The sequence below is a fragment of the Mus caroli genome, unplaced genomic scaffold (assembly GCF_978045245.1).
Source record: "Mus caroli unplaced genomic scaffold, Mus_caroli_1 scaffold_15, whole genome shotgun sequence".
Lineage (NCBI taxonomy): Eukaryota > Metazoa > Chordata > Mammalia > Rodentia > Muridae > Mus > Mus caroli.
The window spans coordinates 97,424,738-97,433,000 of NW_028227270.1; the positions used below are offsets into that span (position 1 = coordinate 97,424,738).

At 45.8% G+C, this 8,263-nt stretch overlaps 1 pseudogene; it reads right to left on the reverse strand.

Annotated features, from left to right (window-relative positions):
- Positions 1 to 1,679: 1,679 nt before the first annotated feature.
- Positions 1,680 to 3,368, reverse strand: LOC110308473 (PC-esterase domain-containing protein 1A-like; annotated as a pseudogene).
- Positions 3,369 to 8,263: the final 4,895 nt, after the last annotated feature.

Below are 8,263 nucleotides of genomic sequence, written 5' to 3' on the forward strand. Positions count from 1 at the left end.
AATGGCCACAATAAATAGGCTAACAAGACACTGCCGTGCAAAACAGGGGAAATAGAAAGACAGGCAGTTGAAGGGATACACAAGGCAAAGGAATCCCTCACTGGGTGTCTAGTTGAAGTTTGAGAGCTAAAAGTCAACAACTGCAGCTCAATTAGCAATATTTGCTGTGAAGGTTGCCTATGTAGAGACAATATTCCTTTCATAGCGAGTTGTAAGCAATGAACCACGTTCAAGACTTGAATCCACATGACCTTCCCATAGGCCTTGCCTGTTTGTGAACCTGCAGCTCTCTTACAATCTAACAAAGAACATAAACTTTATTTATAGATTAAAAAAAAAAAAAACCCTTGTGTAACCTTTGTGCCCCAAGGTTTTACCTTATCAACTGTAATCCCACCCAATGTGTTGAATTATGCACACAAATTAGGAGTTGCCCTATGATGTCATGTAAGTCCCTGAGCACTCATCTTAACTGCAGTCACTAAAGTCATGTACGTGACCACTGTAAAGTCACTCAAGCACTACTCTGTTGAGAATCCTGTATATACAGTTGGTGTGACTATCTTCCTATGTGTCTCTATCTGCTAACATATGGAAATATGTGTTGAAATATCTTTTAGTTAAACTCTAACTCTGCTTCCAACTTCTACTGAAGTTCCTGTTGGTAGTGTACCCTGGCTCCATCTCAGCAGTATCTTTAAGGACCCAGAATTTTGTCTTGACCCTGACCAGCCCTGCTGGTGATCATAAGGCAAGAGCAGCTTTTGTCTTATAGTGAGAAAATTATGAAATTCATAATTAAGGTCTATCAGTACCCATGATTATAAATGTGATGATTGTGGACATACAAAGGGTTCATAACTGTACAGTGGGCTCAAGATTAGCCCAGCACCTGATTCCAACATGCACCCTGAGTCATACTCCCAATAAACTAAAGGAAGCTCAGGTTGCACTCAATCATGATCATATGAAAGTCCAAATGAACGGGCACCCCAGGACTATTTTGTCATTGCTGAGAGGAACAACACAAATTATGTAAAGCATTAGTGGAGGGGAGAGGAAAAAAAACCAAAACATTCAAGTCAGGCATGATCCCTGTAAATCTCAGTACTCAGGAAGCCAGCTAAGAATACACAAGAATAAATTAATAAGAAACAATTTTTAAAGCACATGCAAAAACAAAACCCACCCATCTCACATTGCTAACTAATCATTTTAAATAGTTTCAGACACTGAGTTGAACAAGAAGGGTTCTGCTTGAAGCTGTCCAGGGGCAGGAGAGCTGCTGAGGTATAGACAGAGAACAGGTCGCCTGCAGCTTGCTTCTTTCCTCACAGTAGGCTTTTGCAATTGCGGGTGTTTGTACTGGCAGACGGTCCATGAATTCCAGGCTAAAGCGTCAGCTGGCTAATCATTCACTAACTATTACTCAGCAGATTTTAAAACCCTTCCACATACAGAGTTTTTTGATGACAAGACTGATGACCTAGAACTGTGACAGGGTAAGGAGCTGAGGCCGAATCAAAAGTTCCATTAAGAATATTTGTTTTACTTTTTATTGTTTGTTTGTCTTTGAAACTGAGCTTCCTGTCAGAAAGAAAACTACAACAGCCATTTCTTTCTCTTTCTTTCTCTCTTCTCTCTTTCTTTTTTCTTTTTTCCTTTTGTGTGTGTGTGTGCTACCATATCCTGTAGCAGAGAGACGACCAAGGGATGGAGCCTGGCAGGAAGAAACCTCCAGTGACAAGTTTCCCCATCTCTGGTCAGACCTCAACCCACAGGTCTGGGAGACGGCCATGTTTAGGTGGCTCCACAGCCCAGTGGGTCAGAAGTAAGTGTGAGAGGTGGCAGTGTGCTTGCTGGTCCCAATGGACACAATATCGATGACGGTGATGTACAACAATGCTGGAAACAGAATTGGGGATCTAGGACAACAAAACAGTAGTTCCCTGCTAGTGTAGCTTTGTAGAAGTTCCTCTCAACCACATCCTGTAGCAGAGAGACGGCCAAGGGATGGAGCCTGGCAGGAAGAAACCTCCAGTGACAAGTTTCCCCAAAAGGTATTGCCAAGTTCCACACCAGCAAACAAAGAGTCTGGCAAAACATGGTCCATTCGTACAAACACTCGTTCCAAATTCTCCCTGAAGCTCTCTATTGAGCAGCAGCCATATCTGGAGAGATCCCAGAGTCAGGAGTTGATGATCACTAGGTCAGGGGCAGGTCCATATCACAGCTCCTCCAAGACGTCCTCAAGGTACTCGGAGTAACACGAGTGAGGAAGTAGAAGCACACAAAGTAGTGGTCAGAACCAGAGCAGAACTGGCGGACCTGGCAACACTATTTCCCATTGTGCAGCTCTCCCAGCTGGCCCCCCAGCCACCAGCTGATCCTGTGCAAAGCTCAGCTCCCCCTGCCCACCCACCCACACACCGACAGTCAGATCCATGCCAGGTAGGTGGTCCTTTTCAGGCCAGGGTCAGCCCCCACCCAACACTAGCATGGCAGCCAAGCTTCTCTCATCTTGGCTTTTAACTGGGAAGCTGTGAGCAGTGTGTGCTTCTGGAGCAGAAGCACCAGGTCCTTTTACACCTCTCTTTGGATGGAGTCTCCCAAAATGACCGCGAACTTGCTGTGTAGCAGCTGCTGGACTTGAGAAGCAGTCTTTTCCTTATCTACTTTAGCCCTCACCACTTCCTAAGTTCCCACCCCTGCCCCGGAATACTCACTTTTACCAAGGCTAGCCCTTTCCACCCTGTGAAATCAAACACAATGCAACGGAGGGCTTCTCAATGCCAGGCTTGGAAGTGGACCATGGCACTTCCCAGCAGGCAGTGCGGCATCGCGTTTTGTAGCCATAGCTGACCTAGAATTATTTCATTCAAGAAGGCTTCAAACTTCAGCTTCTCAAATATTGGGACTGCAGGTGTTAGCCACCATATATGACTCAAATGTTTTTAGAGGGACAAGTTAACACAGGGAGAAGAACCTCGCTTCAGCGAAAGAGTCATTTTGCTTCTTCAAACAGCTGTTTTGCAGGAAGACTAACTTCCTGTATAGAATCTTGGGTTGCAGTTCAAGACTGGTTATATTTTATGCTTGTTAGTTTAGGGTAGACACCAAAAGAGAAAGTGGTTGTTTCATGGAGAAATCACTTTAACTGTGTCATAGGGAGAGTGTAGAATTAAGCTGGAAACACAAGCACCTTCTTGAGCTAAATATGCTTATTCCCTTTTGTTATTTATTTTCTCAAGATAACCACAGTCTAAGCCATTTATAAGAGAATACTGGATTATTTCCTAATGGAAAGCAGACAATCTCTTATAAACAATACCATCAGCCAGGCCCACGGACGCAGGCCTCCCTGTCATTCCTGCTCTTCAAGAGACTAAGGAAGTAGAGTTTCAATTTCAAAGCCTGTCTGGGCTACAGAACAAGTTCCAAGCCACCTGGGCAACTTAGCGAGACCCTTGTCAAAATCAAAATTAAGAAATAGCCTAGAGGAGTGGCTCAGTTGTGGAATAGTTGCCTAACACATTCATGGCCACTGGATTTAATCTCCAATTCTAGAAGAAGAAATAAGGATAAGTATTTGATTGAAGCAGTAGGAGCAGAGCAGGGTATATAGTCTTAACGACCCAGAGTTGCCATGAATTGGGGTACCAGGCACTGTGCTGATGGCTTCGTATGTTATTTCGAGAGAGTAGGAGTTAGACGGATCCCCTGATATTCAGACAGATAGGGAGAGTGGTCATAGCTAGGTAATAAAGGTAGCAAATTTCCAAGATGAGAGCGTCTTCCTCACCCTCCTGACCTGAGACAAACGCATGGTGGCTAAACAACGATAACTTGGCAGGCCTTTTTCTCTCTCCGATAAGCCTTTTCTGATGGTTTAGCTCAAGAAGTTTGAGGCCTGATCAGGACATGTTATACAATAGTTATGGACGAATCAACCATCCTACCTTTCTCTGAGCTAGGTAGACCAGGGCGGTGGCGGAGGGGGCAGGAGGGGGGCGGGGTTGGACCGTTTGGTTTGTAGAAGGTCTTTTGTTCTGTGTCAACTACATGTGTTTTTTTTTCCTCGCCTTCAGTGAATGCTTTTCTTCAACAGCTGACTCTGCTGCAGTCTGCAGTGTTTGAGAAGTCTCTGCTCTTTCACTCAAAGACTTTTGCTTGCTTTTTAATTCTAAATATAACTGGAAGAGAAAATGTACCCAATCAAGATCCCTACACCATATTGTTTTACAACAGCTTTTCTAGTTTTAAATATCTATGAATATTTAAATATTATTAAATGTATTCATTATATTAAATAGGAAATATTGAAGTCTACATTTAAATATTCTATGAAGTAACTGTTGTTTATTGTTTGCTTTACAAAGGAGCCTTAGTGAGCTTCATAGTTTTCAATTGGTTTATAATGCAACTGATTGCATGCAAACTGATTTTACTTCAGAGATCCCAGAAAGTTGGGTTGTGGAGGAGGGAGGAGTCTCCAGATCTATGCATATAACACGAACTTAGTAGTTGTACTGAAAGGCTCTGACTTTTCCCTTGGCCTGCAGGTGCCCAGTGAGTAAGGATAACAGGCCGTGGAGTCTCTTCACAGCAATAGAACAGTGACTAAGACACTGATGCTAAAAACCAAAGTTGACAGGTAGTCACTTTATAATGGGCATAACAACTTCTGAGGCTCTGTAAAACCAAACTTGAGATAGTGACCTACTAGGCCACAGTGTGGCAAAGGCTTATCTCCTGCCCAATCCTCCCCCCCCTATTTAAAGTTAAAGCTCATGTCAGTAACTCTCAGGAGAGGGCTGAGAGTTCTGCCCCATATCCCCATATGGGTGTACCAAAGAACGAAATACCCATTCTTCCACGTCATAACTTTTTTCATATATTCTATGGGGAAAGTACTATGCCTGGTTTGCCAGATGTCTCCAAGATGGAGCTGCTGCCTGGACTCTGATCCCAGCAACATATATGCATTGGAACTGACATAAATGAGAGTGCACAGTGGGTGCTCAGAACCCCAGAATTGCAACAGCACTTCCAAGACCCTCCAGGCTTTAGGCTGATAAATCTTTTAGGCAGCCTTGTTTTCACAGTAGCTATTACTTGCTCTTCTGCAAGGTGCCTTCGCTCCCTTGTAAACTGTATAATAAATAACACAGAATGATAAACAAAAGCCCTGAACTCTTTAACCCACCCCCACGCCCTTGTGTTTTCATGTCCATGTGTTCAGGTTTACCCTGTAACCATGATAGGGCCACCGTCTCTGAAGTAGATCAGGAGAAGGTAAAGGGGGAGGAGGAGGTGGGATCAGAGGAGAAGGCCTTGCCTTGTGTAAGTGGGTCAGAGGGATGGGGTTGGAGTGCAGAAATTTTCTAGATCACAAGAAATATCTGCTTTGAGGAGGAGGGAGAGTTGTGTCTGAGGTCTGAAAGAAATCAGGAAGTGTGTGTGAGAGAGACATCCTGACAGTGACCCCAAATTCATTTTCTATTGTCAATGAACAGAAGAAAAACCATTTTGGAACATTAGTGCCTTATATTTTACAAAGGTTCTGTGTTGTGACTTTGTTGTGCCTGTTTTCATGAACCCCAAATGACCACCAAGAAGCTGATTCTAATGCAATCACGTTAAGGACTCTATTTCAAGCTTGAACTTGGGCCACACCAGGCTCTCTGTCTCTGATACAGAAGAATGGGAGAGTGAAGCCCTGAGCTCTCAGCAGGACAAGGTTTTATAAGAAGCAAGTAAAGGGGACTTTAGCCTGATATACATCTGATGGGGCGGGGGGGGGGGGGCGCATTACAGAACTTTGTTGCCCTTTAACAGAATTGGCTGGTGCTGGGAGCCAAACCATAAACTTAGCTTCTGCGAAGTGGGATGCCAGGGGCCGGCTAGTAACCTAGAAACTAGTGCCAGGCTCCAACTTGTTGGCAAGTAACCTGGAAAGTGGTGTTAGGTGCTGGCTTGTTGGTTAACTGGAGTTCAACCTTAGGTCAGGTTCTCTAAGTGTAGTCTGAACCCAGGATCTGGTCTCAACTTCAAAGGGGGCAACAATGACCAAAGTCTTCCAAAGTCTGGTTATGGGGAGCAGGACTAAGCCCTGTTAGAACCTGGGTCATTCTGCTGCTAACATCCCTAAAGTCAAAATGGTATTGGAGTGCAGGGGTGTGGGTGTAGGGGAAGAGGAGGGAGGGAGAGAGCCCAGTCAGGCCAGAGTTCAGGTGCTCTGGGCAGGCAGACAAGGGAGGACTGCTGGATGCTTTCCATGCAGCCCCAGGTGGGCATCTGGCTGTGTGAGGCCACTGACCCTGCACAGCGTGGGGTAGGTGGGGAGAGGGAAGGGGCAACCCCAGGTACCAGGTTCTCAGTCTCTGGCATCCCACACTGGATATGGCAGAGATGAGAACAGAATAGGGAACCCAGGGCGGCACTAGGCCCCGGAGATACAGGAAGAGAGGGCAGGCAGAAAGAAGGGGCACTGGGTGGTTCCCATGCAGGCAAGAGTCTTTTAGTCTGGTCCATGGCTGGAGCACAGGAAGGCCTTCTAACAGGAGGTTAGAAGTGGCTCATTAGGAGAAAGCCTATCCCATCGTCCAAGCACGGAAGGCCTTGATGAACAGAGACAGTCTAGGGTTTTAGAGCTTTAGTGTAGAAAGGCAGAGGGAAAGAGAGAAGATAAAAGGAGAGAGACAAGCCATGGCCAAAAAGAGAGAGGGGAGAAGGGAAAGAGAGAAAAGGTGCTAGAGAATAAGAAAGTTGAAAGAGAGAGAGAGAGAGAGAGAGAGAGAGAGAGAGAGAGAGAGAGAGAGAGAGTGTAAGAGAGTGAGGAGAGAGTAAGAGAAAGAGAGAAGGCGAGGAGGGGCCAAACAGCCCCTCTTATAGTGGGCTGCTTATCTTGTTGCTAGGTAACTTTGTGGAGGAGTCTAGCCTGAAGTTCAGAAGCTTGGGACATTGTATATATGACTGCTAGTCACATGCTTCTCCTGTGGGGACTGTGGGGATGGTAACTGCAACAGGAGCCAGGGGTCCAGGAGACATGAGAGGATGCCTTCCGTCCCATCCCATGTAGATGGAAATTACCACCTATTGGGTCCCACAGGGTTCAAAACCTCAGTTCAACTGGAGACCAGGCCATCTGTGCATAGCCCATTGCCCCACACTGCAGAGTTTAAAAAAGCTGGGCACCACACCATGCCTTTGTCAATGGTGACTAAGTGCTGTCTTCAAAAGTGCAAGACATCTGGGAAGAAGCCTCTGTGAAACTAAGGTCTCGACTCACCAGGACCAATTCCAGCCTCCTGCCCTGACATCTACCCCAGTCTCACAACCATTACAACCTCACTAGGGCTCATAGACACACAGTCCAATGGTGGCTGGGACCTAATTCTGCCAGAGCAGGGATCATCCTAGAAGCATGGGGCAAAGAAAGGACCACTCAAGCCTTATGATCTTAATGGAGGAATGAAGACTCAAGAGACACTGAGGTCCACTGTTGGCTCAAGGAATTGTAATCTCCCTAGAGTCTTGTCCTGGGAAAGTAAAAGGCAGAAGCCTTGTGCCAGCCACAGGAGGAACTTGTCTCCCAGGAAGAGATTTCATACAAACTGCAAAATTGTTAGGCCACCTTTGCCAGAGAGACTGTAGCCAACGAGAGCAGGACCACACCCTGGACAGGGATGCCTAGTTGTGTGTATGCCTTGCCCTCGGTTTTTTTGTCCCGTCCAGCAGACTTAGTTACTCCGTGGGTCAAGGAGGACCGGGTCCTGCAAGAGAAATGAGCTGAGAAAGGGAAGCGAGACCAAGCAAAGAGTTGTCAAGGTCTGTTTAATGGAGGCTAAGTTGGCCCTAAAACTGTCGCGGGAAGCCTTCAAACATTCTGCAGTTTATCTTGGAGTACCATAAACAGTCCCAGGAACCAAATGGAGACTTGGAGGAGGAGGTGAAGCTGGCTTTATCTAAGCAGTTCCAAGTGAAGGAGGGAGTGAAGCTGGCAGTCCCAGGCACCAGGTGGAGACAATGAAGGAGGGGGTGACATAATTCCCATCAAAGGGTCAGCCGGATCTTCAGGGTGAGAGTTGCTGTGGGTCTAGTTTCCCACAGTTTGGTCTCTCACACTTATTCCTAAATTTCATGTCAGTACCCCAGAATCAGACTGAGTGAAGTGAGGGTATCACTGCGTTTCTTTTTAATATGGTCTTGATGAATAAATTCCCTTCTGCTTCTTTCCATTACTTGTTTTGTTTTGTTTTTT